The sequence below is a fragment of the Ambystoma mexicanum genome, chromosome 1p (assembly GCF_040938575.1).
Source record: "Ambystoma mexicanum isolate Mex_15411 chromosome 1p, UKY_AmexF1_1, whole genome shotgun sequence".
In the NCBI taxonomy this organism is placed as follows: Eukaryota; Metazoa; Chordata; class Amphibia; order Caudata; family Ambystomatidae; genus Ambystoma; species Ambystoma mexicanum.
The window spans coordinates 18,051,256-18,063,414 of NC_090921.1; the positions used below are offsets into that span (position 1 = coordinate 18,051,256).

The 12,159-nt window shown below is 47.0% G+C and overlaps 1 protein-coding gene across 1 annotated transcript in view; it reads right to left on the reverse strand.

Annotated features, from left to right (window-relative positions):
- Nucleotides 1-12,159, reverse strand: part of LOC138563973 (zinc finger protein 154-like) — a 122,010-nt gene that overhangs the window by 17,398 nt on the left and 92,453 nt on the right. The gene's annotated exons all lie outside the window — the stretch shown is intronic.

Genomic DNA, 12,159 nt, shown 5'->3' on the forward strand with positions numbered 1-12,159 from the left:
ATCCTGACCATGAGTCCTTGGGCATCACATCTCTGGCTTTTACAGGTGCTGTGGATGGCCCGTGTGTTCCCTTTTATCTTACACCAGTCTGGTTTCCATACATTATTTGCTTAGTGCATTGAGATGCTTGATCACTGACCCCCTCATATTGCCTGGTCTTCAGCCCACACTAACGCTCAGAGCAGTGGATGGCTTTTAAAAGCAATATTTTTGCTGTTAAACAAAAGTCCTAACTTTGAATGTTCGGCTGAGCTGACCCAGAGTCAGATCAGCACTGGAAATGCTGGAAGGGGTGGAGGAGGTAGAGGTCTAACTAGGAAGCAAACAGTATAAAAGGAGAGTGGATATAAGAAACAGAAGGTGGGTTGTAGGCATCGGGTCGGGGGGCATGGAGGTGGACCAAGAGACTGGGTAGAAGATGGATGGTGGAGTGGAGAAGAGTTGGTGGCTGGGTTGGTGGAAATTGCAGGTTAGGTATTGGTTATAAGAGACAGTAGTACCAATTGAGTGTAGTGTTGTAAGGCGAGGTGTGAGTGAGAAAGAGGCGAGGTGTGAGTGAGAAAGAGAAGAAAGATATAGAGAGAGGTGTAGGTGGGAATTTGGGAGGGAGAGAGTGATCAAGAGAGTGTATGGTAAGTGATGATAGGAGTGCAAGGCAGTGGTGGGAGTAGAGGTGTGAGCAAAGAAAAGGAGAAGGGGGACTTAGTTGGAAGAGATAGGTGAGGAGATTGTGGTAAGATTAAGGGACAAAAGTGCATATAGAAGTCTCTGTGTAGGGCAGAGCTGAGGAGAGGGGTCTGTAGAGAGAACTGGGGAGAAGTGAGAGAAGGGGTGCATAAAGAGGTGAGGAAAGGGGAGAGAAGAGAAGAAGAGTGGTGAGGAGAGGGATGAGGATATCAGTGGAAGAGAAGGGGAGAGAAAGGGGAGAAAAAGAGGAGAGCAAGAGAGCGTGTGGAAAGGCAGAGTCAGGAGGGGGTGAGTGAGAGTAGAGCAGAGGGTGAGACGAAAGGAGAGATCAGAGAATGGAGAGAAAGGTGTGTATGCATGAGAGAATGGTCAAGGGTGCCTGTTACCGGAATAAGAAAATTGTCATTCCTTTTTTTTTTATTTTTTTTTTTTATTTATTTATTTATTTACAAGTATATACAAAAACAACATCATAGTACAGAGGAACAACAACAAGGAATGGAAAAACCGGATTACATAAAGTCATTGAATATGTTCCAAACCTTTTCATATGAAGACAACTTACATTTCAATTTGTAGATCATTTTTTCTGTTCTAGACAGGCTATGCATTTCTTGAACCCATTCCTCAAATGACGGACGGATCCGACCCTTCCATCCTCGAAGGATCAACCTTTTAGCAACAATGGTTGCTCTGAAAAGCCATTTCTTGAGGGAAGAGCTGACTTCAGCCAGCTCAGAATCTTCCCCTAGGATCATTGTCTTAAAGTCCAGGACACACCCTTCACCCAAAATTCTGACACACACATCACAAATGTCTATCCAGAAAGCCCTGACCCTCTCACAGGCCCACAGCATGTGTTCCAATGATCCCACTTCCTGAGCACAACCCCAACAATCCGCATTGTCAGTCATGCCCCTTTTATGTAACGTTTCCGGACACCAATACACACGATTCAGGATCTTAATTTGTCTAGACCTTTCGCCCAGATTTAGCGAACATAATGAGACATTTCCGCTTATATTCTGCCAGGTCTCAAGATCAATACCAGACCCGATTCTCTCGCTCCACACTTCCCGTAAATTGTCATTGCTCCGAAAATATGACACAAAAAGTTTGTACAACCTACTGGCCAAACCACCTCCCTGCCCATTAGAATCTGTCAGAAAAATAGTTATGTCAAAGGAGTCAGTCCAGTCCACCTCACCAACAGACCTCTTGAGTCGTCTATAAGCCGAGTCTGACAAATCCTCAAAACTCCATCTCTCTCTCAGTTCAGCAGCAGTCAGCCACCGAACATCATTGCCCAAGTCAGAGACCTTTTTAACATTCATTAGGAACCATTCGGGCCAAAAAATTGTCCTGGAGTTATCTCTAATCTTAGGATTCAGCCAGATAGAGGCATTCTTATACTTAAAAGCGTCCCTACCTAACAATGTCAAGACCTCAATCCAAGAGTTGCGCAAAAAGGACGTGGTTAACAAACTACCACCCGGAATCTTTGTGTTAGTGGTCAACAGTGCCTCCGGGCCCAGTGGCCCATATGCATTCGACTCCGCCACCGCCCAACTGTCCAGTTTACCATCCAAAAACGGAACAAAAGAATGAGCAGAAAATGCTAAATGGTAGGCCTTAAAATTCGGAACTCCTAGACCACCCAAACAAATCGGACGCTGTAGTTTCCATAGACAAAGTCTGGGCGGTTTCTTGTCCCATAAAAATTCTTGAATAAGGCGGTCAAGATCTTTCCAATAACTACACTTTATTCTTAGAGGGAGCATACTAGTTATAAAGTTTATCCTGGGAGCCAAATTCATTTTCAGGGCATTGACTTTACCCCACAGTGAAAGATTAAGTAAAAACCACCTTTCCAAAACCAGTCTGCAATCTCGTACCAGCACACTCATGTTTTCATCAACCATACGGGAAACTGGAACTGTCAACCATACCCCTAAGTAGCGTAAGCGCCCATCACACCAAGTAAACCCCAGCCCCTCGACCAGGGATTTATCACATCTGCTGGACAGAGGCAACACTTCTGACTTCAGGCGGTTAACCTTGTATCCCGAACAATCATGAAAATCCGACAATATCCTCATCAGGCATGGCAGTGACATATCCAAATTCTGCAACACCAATAAGAGGTCATCAGCATAAAGCCATGCCTTTTGCACCACACCCCAACAGTCAATGCCCTGTAAATTTGGTTCATTCTTTATGCAGGTAGCGAGAGGTTCAATCGCTAAAATGAATAACAGAGGAGAAAAAGGACAACCCTGTCTCGTGCCCCGCTTCAAACGAAAAGGTTCAGACACCACTCCATTAGTCTTAACGTCAGCCGTTGGACTGGCATATAAAAGAGCTACCCAGGAAATAAAATCCTCCCCCAGATTCATCACCCTCAACACCGAATATAGATAATTCCAATCAACTCTGTCAAAAGCTTTTTCAGCATCTAAGGACAGGATGGCTGCATCACCGACCAATCTGTCCGCCAATTCCATAATTACCAATAATTTCCTGATATTACTGGACGTACGTCGACCCCTCATGAAACCAGATTGTTCTTCCCCAACCAAAACCGGCATGAACTGACCTAAGCGTAAAGCAAGAACCTTGGCCAAGATCTTGTTATCTGTATTGATAAGGCTGATTGGACGATAACTAGCTGGTTGATTGCAATCCTTATCCTTTTTTAAAAAGACCGAAATCGACGCATGGCTAGTACTCTTAGGTAACGACCCAACAATTCTGCTTGACGCAAACATATCTCTCAGGAGTTCCAAGGCCGAGTTCGGGAGGACCCTGTAAAATTCACATGGAAGGCCATCCGGTCCCGGAGATTTGCCCACATTCAGCCCGGATATTGCGCCTTTAATCTCCTCTATTGTTATCATTTCACCTAGAATATCACGCTCAGCATTCTGGATCTTAGGTAAATTCAAATCACCAAAACACCTCTCACCCCTACCTGTGATACCAGCCTCATCGCCATACAGATTCTCATAAAAATCGCGGAATATTGAGTTGATTTTAATCGGATCAAAAGTGATTCTACCCTCCTTGTCAAACATAGAAGCTATAGCCGAATCGGAGATCCTTTTTCGCAACCTGTATGCCAGCCATCTGTCGCAACGCTCCCCTTTCTCAAAATATGTACACCTAGAGTAGAACAAACTACGTTCGGACCTCATAGACAAAAAAACTTCCATTTCTTTTTTGAGTTTTTTTAATTCAGCATGTTTCACTGAATCTGACGAATCAAGCATCAGATCACGAGAAATTTCACTAATACGTAAGTCAAGTCCACGCCTCTTACCCTCTTCTCTCTTCCGTTTACCACTAGACAGTCCCAGACACACACCTCGCATACAGCACTTAAAGGCCTCCCATGTATTTGCCACACTGATCTCCTCTGAGCGATTCTCCCTTACAAAGAAATCAGCTTCGGAAACGATCCGGTCCAAAATATCATCATCTAATAGAATAGAGGTATTCATTTTCCATGAGAAACTCCTTTTACACTGAAATTTAAGTCTTAATTGCAACACAACTGGGGCATGGTCACTCAATACAATATTACCGATATCGGAAGAAACCCAACTGTCTGAAACAGTCCCACCAGTGAAAAACATGTCCAGTCTAGAAAACACTGCATGTGCACTGGAATAAAAACTGTATTGCCTCGTATCTGGATGCTCAAGACGCCATATGTCATTCAAACTATGTTCCTCTAAAAGCGACCTAAGTGCCCGGTGATGATAATCGCAACGAAGTACACGGCCATTCTGACTCTTATCCATCTTTGGATCAATCACTGTATTAAAATCACCACCAAGCAGAACATTAGAATTATTCAACTCTAAAAGAGTCTGTGCCACCATTCTGAAAAAGGATCCATCATCCACCGTAGGAGCATACACATTGCAGAGAGTTAACAATTCCCCCTGAATCTCAATCAATAACGCAATCATCCGACCTTCTTTGTCTGCAATTTTGCGTATAACTTTCATAGGCAATTTCTTTCTAAACAAAATGACCACCCCCCTCGATCTGGATGAAAAGGAAGAGCCAACAGCGACACCAACCCACTCCCTCTCCAGCCTAGAAATTTCATCCTCCAATATGTGAGTCTCCTGTATAAAACATATGTCTGCATGCATGTCTTGCAACATTTGAAACACTTTCTTTTTCTTGAACAGGTTATTGATCCCATTCACATTCCAGGAGATAATACGTAAGTCATCAGAAGTCCCACCTAAGCGGGAAGTCATCATCACACTCTGAATATCTAAGACATCAAACGTGAAAAAAACACAAAGAAAACTAAAGAAAATATGTAAAAAATAAAAAGAACGAACAAGACAGTGAAGTCTATTCAGCCAAAAAGCAAATCTGAACAACATTGAGATCCATCCCCAGGACCCCTCCCAATGATACAATAAAACCATCCATATATACATCGGAAAAACTGTTTCAAGAAAATATAGCAATATTAGTAATTAAAAGAAAACCCAACATCCCGGGTCAATCCCCAAAAACCCCACTAACATGAAATCTTGAAAGGCAAATCACAGAACCACAGAATAGGTACCCCAAAACCTCACCACCGTGAAAAAATTCTAACCCCACCTCCGGAAACAACCGGTTCCAGAACAAAAGATATGGAATCAAATCCAGTACTCAGCCCCAACATTGAAAAATCAAGAAAAGTCAGGAGAAAAAAAAAACATAAGAAGGCCATAGAGGGCTACTAAAAATGCCTATATATACTACGTAGAGCACGGTAGCCATGGAGTTTACTGTTGTCCAGACAATGACATGAAGCCTCAATTAGCAGTGGCAATACAAGGAAACACGGCTCACCAAGACACCCCACCATATGGAGCGAATTCAATAAACTAACGGTTTATAAGACAGAAGAGAACCAGCAAGGCAGATTGAACATCCACCTATAACCCAGTTCACATCCGCTCCCTACCCTGTGTGTGACACAAATGTCTCACATATCTACTGAAAAGAGTTATTGAGTGAGACAGGAAAAACAAGTGCTGAGAAAAAGGAAGTAAACTGAAGCTACCATAGTCACATCGGTAATATATAAATTTACATGGGGAGAAGTTCAATACATTACCCTACTACTTCTTATGCAGGCTGCTGTCTGTGCATGAAGCAGTCTTAAATTTCATAAACCCTCCAGCCGCATGAAGAACTGGAATTCAATGATGACCAACCACCCGCCCAGTGCATCTAAAACTAAGAGGGTAGCATTTCTGCTAGTTCAACCCAGCCATAGCCCTGATTGCACACCCAAGTCCAGCAATGACTGTTAATCTCACATCTGTTTAAGTTTGTGTTCCAAACCAACACCCTGAGTCACATTCAAGGCACCAGCCGTGAAGTCGTGATAGCCAAAAAGGGAAGAACCGCCTCTCGGGCAGCTCCTCCCCGGTGCGACACCGGTGCCATGGTCCAGGAAGTCATCCGGAGTGAAATGCCCCAGTGGTCGATTCCAACATGAACCCATCGGCCAAACAGGAAGCTGGGTGAGCAGAGCAGGAGGGGGGAGCGCATATTTCCTTGTCTACCACTGAGGCTCCGCAACACACGCACTGGCAACACATACCTCCGAAGTTCATCCGGCAGTTGAATAACTGAAGTCGTGTGAAGCGGAGCTTCTCCACATGAACTCGCAGTTACATGACAGCAGCACGAAGCTCGTGTGTGCACAGGTATGCACCCGCATGAACTCGCAGTTACATGACAGCAGCATGCATCTCGTGTGTGCACAGGCTTGCAGGACGTGTGCATGCGCCAGGTGGGCTTACCCGTCGTGGACGGCAGCGCCATGTAACCCCCCTGTTCTCTTGCTCTCGCCCAGGTGCCTTACTACTCGGCGCTGTGTGACCACCTGGCCGGGGGAGAGGCCTGTGAGCTGCTGGTGGGCTACTCTGCCGTGCACAGGATCTGCTTCGGGACGGCCTGCTTCTACTACACCCAGGCCCTCTTCCTGCTGAACGTGAGGTCGAAAATTGTCATTCCTATTGAGCAAAACTGGGGAGTGTTAGGTTAGAGACTCCTTTGAAGAATCCCAGAGGGAGGCAGACAGATAAAGCTTTACACTTTAGGTCCTCACCTGTAACCAGCTGTTAGACAGTACGGGTTACTGATCGCTAGTTATCAAATCTGGGGTTAGGGAAGCATGAGCCACATGCAAATATTGCTCACTAACATAGAAACGCAACAGCAATGGACAGCCATCTTTTCCAAAATGGAAGCCGCAACATGATTCTAATTAAACAAAAGGCTTCGAGGCTTCACAAGAACTCAATATGCTGAAATCACAGAAATACAGATCTGTGTAGAGCTCGGGCAGTAGCCGACAACCAGAGCCAAGGTTACTGCCAAACAAGGGAAGGTCATACCGTTGCAGAGAAGGCACGAGATAGCACTCCTGTCTGGCTCATGTCTTAATGACCAGTCAATCGTTCAAGGTTGGTCAGCTGAACGCCAGCAAATTAGAATCTCCTGTGTTAGGCCGCCCAGCAAATTATATGCCAACCAATAATGAGGTGTCGAGGCAATGGGCCTCATAAATTTGCCGAGCCGGGAACTACGGTACCAGTAAGCTTTCTGGTACCGTTGTATCTGGACCGGCAAATGTGCTCGCGGGTGCCTTTCTGCCCGCCAGGTCTGACCAGGTGGAATGAAAGGCACCCGCGAGCAGAGCATGTCGGATGCACCGGCACCGTTCATAACGGTCCCTGTGCATCCGGCTTCCCCACTCCCATTGCGCCCTATGGGACTCAAATGGGAATGGGGAAGACTTTTTTCCGGCTCCCAGGGTTGGGCAAATGCCGGGTCCGGCAAGGCCTTAATGACCCGGTAATTGCCAATTTCTGGGCGGCAGCCGTGTCTGTTTTATCGCCAGGGTTGTAATGAGGTCCAATGTATTTTATTTATCAATTTAGAGGTGGTCCCAGGTGGAGCCATCAAATTGTCATAACCCAAAGTGATGTTTCTACACTTACAGAGTCTATATATAGGTAATCCCTAGTCCCCGTAGGTTTTGTATCAAAACATCTCTCCTATGCACCACATCCCGCCAGTTGCAACCACCTTCCCATCCTGCCCTCCCCTCCCTGCCTGCTGCTGCTCCTGCCATTTGTATATGTACTGCTGCCCTCTCCCTACCCAGGGCCCCTTGTAACTGGTAAATGTGCCCTGATGCCTACGGATTTGCGTGCGCCATACAAATGGAACAAATACAAATGATGTTGTGGCGTCAGCAATGATGGGTTTTGAGTATTTAATCCATTGCTTGAATTGAATTAATCAAGAGCTCCAAGATGTTGCGGCTTGTATGCTGGTCCCGCTTTCGTTTGGATGTCAATAATGCTGGGTTTTGCCTTGCACTCTGTCTGTTAATTAGTCTGGTTTTGACTGACTCCATATCCTCTGGATAATCTGGGACTTTCCTGGGCAGTCTTAAGACATGGTAGCAGAGGCGATGGTTTGCTAGCTGTCGTCGGTGTGTCAAGGGATCCCTACTGTGGCCCTGAAGACTGCAGAGGTGACCTCTGGTGAACAGAGAGGTCGACAGGCGCCCCCCTTGGAGAAAGTCCTATCCCGTCACCGCAGGCCGTGCTGTGGGGCGTGAAGGGTCATGAGCTGATAGGGATTACACGACGCCGAAGACCTTCAGCAGATCCACGGATGCAAGTATGACATTGGCCTGGCAAAACGGGGGGAGGGGATTGTTTGCATATTGTGGGAATGTGATGAAATGGAGAGATACATGATAGAGAGATAGCTTCTGACAAGGGTCAGGGAAGATCACGTGGTATGCCTGGTCACAGGGCAATAATAAAAGAGACGAATACCTCACCAGGAGTTGCGATGTCGGCAGTAGTGTGTTTATTTGTGTAATAATTGATGGTGCCAGCCTTATGTTGCGAGATAATTCAGGCTTTGTAGAAGTGGTTTAGTGTATATTGCGGAAGACATAAAGTGGTGATGTGGACCAAGGAGTGTGGTCCGGTGTGGAAGCAGCCAGGTGGGGCTGCTTAGAGCCTGAGTGACTGTTCTGGTGTCACTCAGAAGAGTTAGCGAGGTGGGGCTGGTTGAAGGATGAGTGACGTTATTATGTTGCCGCTCTGAAGGATTGTGTAATGCAGGAGGTGTGGTCTCAGACAGAGACCCAGAAGTATTTACTCGAGAAGAAGTATTATTGGGGAAGGGTGTGCAAGGGAGGTACAAGAGGGTGAGTGAGAATCAAAATAAAGGTTGGTAAGTTACATTTTGACATATCATTATGGGGGACACTCCCATTATTCACCTGTGCAAAGCATTACCCCGGTATAAGGACAACATCATTAAATATCACACATAGTTGGATCGGGACACGGCAGGCAAAATGTTTATGCCCTGGCTGCAAGAAGGCACTCCCTCGAAGGCATTACTGCAACACATGTGCACCTATTTGTGTGCTGCGTATAAGGGTAAACAGTTGCAGAATAGACCAGCCATTCTGGAACTATGGAAAACGTATGGGGAAGAGGTAGAAGAGCCACCTGTGATGGAATGGATGCTTAATCAGCATAACACCCACGGCTCCTCCTCCCACACTCCAGAGCAGTGATCCGTCTTTAGAAGCGTTGTGATTATACCCATTACGGGCACTAAAACAGCAGTGGGGAATAGCATCTTCACAATGGCGCCCAACCTGGACGAGGCCCAATTGAATGCAACATCAAACTAGTAATTTCCTTGTATTCCTCCTTCTTTCTTCATGCAAACTCCTAGACCATGTACAGCTGAAATTATGCGAGATAATGACCCATTCTCTGTCTTCGGGAGGTGCGAATGTGCAGCAGGAATCTCCAATTTTTCAGCACACACCTCCTTCCATTGCTGCCAACATATCGAAGACGTATCGATTCTGCATTGTCAGTTTCAGGGCATACAGCTCGACCTTTATGATGTTGAACCAATGCTTGGTGTCATTTGCCAACTGAACCAAATCCCAGTTTACAATTGTCGCATTGGCTGCTGCTTGCACGTCGGATATCAATAGTGAAGCGAAGATGTTTCTGCTGAGCTGAAAAGTCTGTATTCATCAGGAATTTCAGCGAGCAACGCTGTTGAGTCTCTAGATAGGTAGTTCGATCTCTTCTTCCTCAGCCGCTTCTCATATCGCCCTCTTGCGGGTAGGATGACAAACTCTGGCGTTGGTAACGGGTTCTGTTCTTCAAACGGGGGAGAAACGGTTGGGGCTGTATCAGGTATTTGCCCCCCTTGCAAATGTTCTTCTGGGATTACCAATAGTGCTGAGTGCAGCATTGCCAGTGAACAGAAGCCCCTCAATGATGGCGGGAGGTGGAAGTATGCTTGTTGGTGCAGACCCAGTATTAATCCATCACTGCCGATATGCCTCTTTTGAGGTCTGGAATCAGGAGGGTCTTATTGCAGCGTTCGTTAGAGCTGATAAAAATAGCTCGTTAACTGTGGAAGCAAAGTTCATATGTTTCTTCTCGGTGCACGTTCACTGGTTTTTCCATTGCTGCAGTCGATGCCAACTTTGTAATATGTTCTGTCCAAATTTGTGCATAGGTTGCTTCCAGTAGAGAAAGGACCTCTGCCATGCAGCTGAGTGTGGTCTCTTGCCATCTGTTGATTAAATATTTAAGTCCTTGGATCACCAGTTATGGTTGTTGCAAGCATTTAATGTCTCTTGGATTATCATTACATTGAAAGGGGTCTGGATCCACAAGCTCTGGTCGTCTGCTATGTGTCTGATAGGTGCATTTTGACCCTACATAGTGGAAGATGAACCAGGCACTGTGCCTTTATGAATGGTACTTCTTGCAATACTAATAACTTGGGTGCTCCCGATGCGTGCAGGATTAGTGAACATACATAACAGCTACCATTCACTGTTTGGGCCTCATTATGAGTCTGGCGGTAGCTGTACTGGAAAAACCGGCTGCCGCCGGATTTTTTTTCCAGCACCCGGCAATGGGGACTTACCAGGGCATTACAGCCCCGGCGATCCCAGTAATTTCCCATTGCCGGGTGCCGGAATAGATTACTCCCCATTCCCATTTGAGTCCCATTGGACTCAATGGGAATGGGGAGGACGAATGCACCGGCACCATTCATGAAAGTGCATTCGTCAGGGTCTGCGAGCGGGTGCCGTGCCGGTCAGATCTGGCGGGCTGACAGGCACCTGCTCGCAGACTCATAGTTTGCCGGTCCGGTAACAACAGTGCTGGTAGCTGTCACGCTACCCACATATCACAGGTTAGTCAGGTCACAAACACCACAGGGTACACATAGGCCAAATAGGTTACAAACACTGAAGGGTACACATAAACCCACCTCTCTGCGCCACCCAACGAGGCAGCAACAATGTGGAAGTTATGGGAGCATGGCCTGCACGTGAACGAGCTTCTGCAGGCGCGGAGTATATCCTGTTTTGATAGCCTGAATTTCATGGGTTGAAAGCCAACAACAAGCACCGATCAAACCCGTGAGGTGGTGGGCTTCGGCTGACCGAATCTGCTGTGTCCATTTGGCCAGACAACTGAGAAACTTTAAAGACAGCGGAGTGCCAGTACCTCTGAGGGCTCACGTCTTAAAATGGCCGACAGCGAGTTGTTTGGGACGGCCGGGCCGACTCCTTGCTGCGGACCTCAGAGGCATTAACATAAACATCCTTCGACGGCCCACCTCTGAACATTAAAATAGTGGCGGGAGGTTGCGGCCGGGCGGCTAGGGGGTGACTGAGCCATGGCGTGGCGGCCATCCTCCTCCTGGGGAGGCACGTGAAGTGCTGACTATTGGGGCATGCCAGGAAGAAACGGTACACCACATTGGGCACTGGATGCAGCAGATATACTGCTAGGATTTACCACCTCTAAATTTAGCCCATGGAAAGTCTAAGGGAGGCACTTGTCCTGACGGGCGCAAGACCCCGGGTGGACTGGTGGGTCGGCTGATCGATGCACTCAGGGGGAACCACCTGAACCCCCCCACAGCTGAGACTATCTCTCGGGGGCCCACCACCTTAATCTGCTGCCAACGGCCCGCCACGGGACACGGTTGCATCTACAGTACCATACAATAAGACTCCCTGCACGGGTCTCCGGGATTCTGCTATCAGTGGTACGCAACACATATTGTGAACAAAGAGACTTCCTTGTGCATGCAACGGTGCTACGCCGGTCTTGAGAACCCCCGGATAGGGTGGAACCGAATTGAATGAGAGGAACCATATCCCTGAAGCACTCGGATAGACCTACCTGGGGGGCGGGGGGAATAGGATTCTCGAACCCCGCCACCCCAGCCCGTGATAACCGACACTGAAAGAGGAGCTGCCTTGGCCTACAGACAGCGCTACGTTGACTCCGCCAGCAGAGCACAAGCTCCACATAACCCGTAAAGATGGGCAAGGATAAACAAAAGAAAACG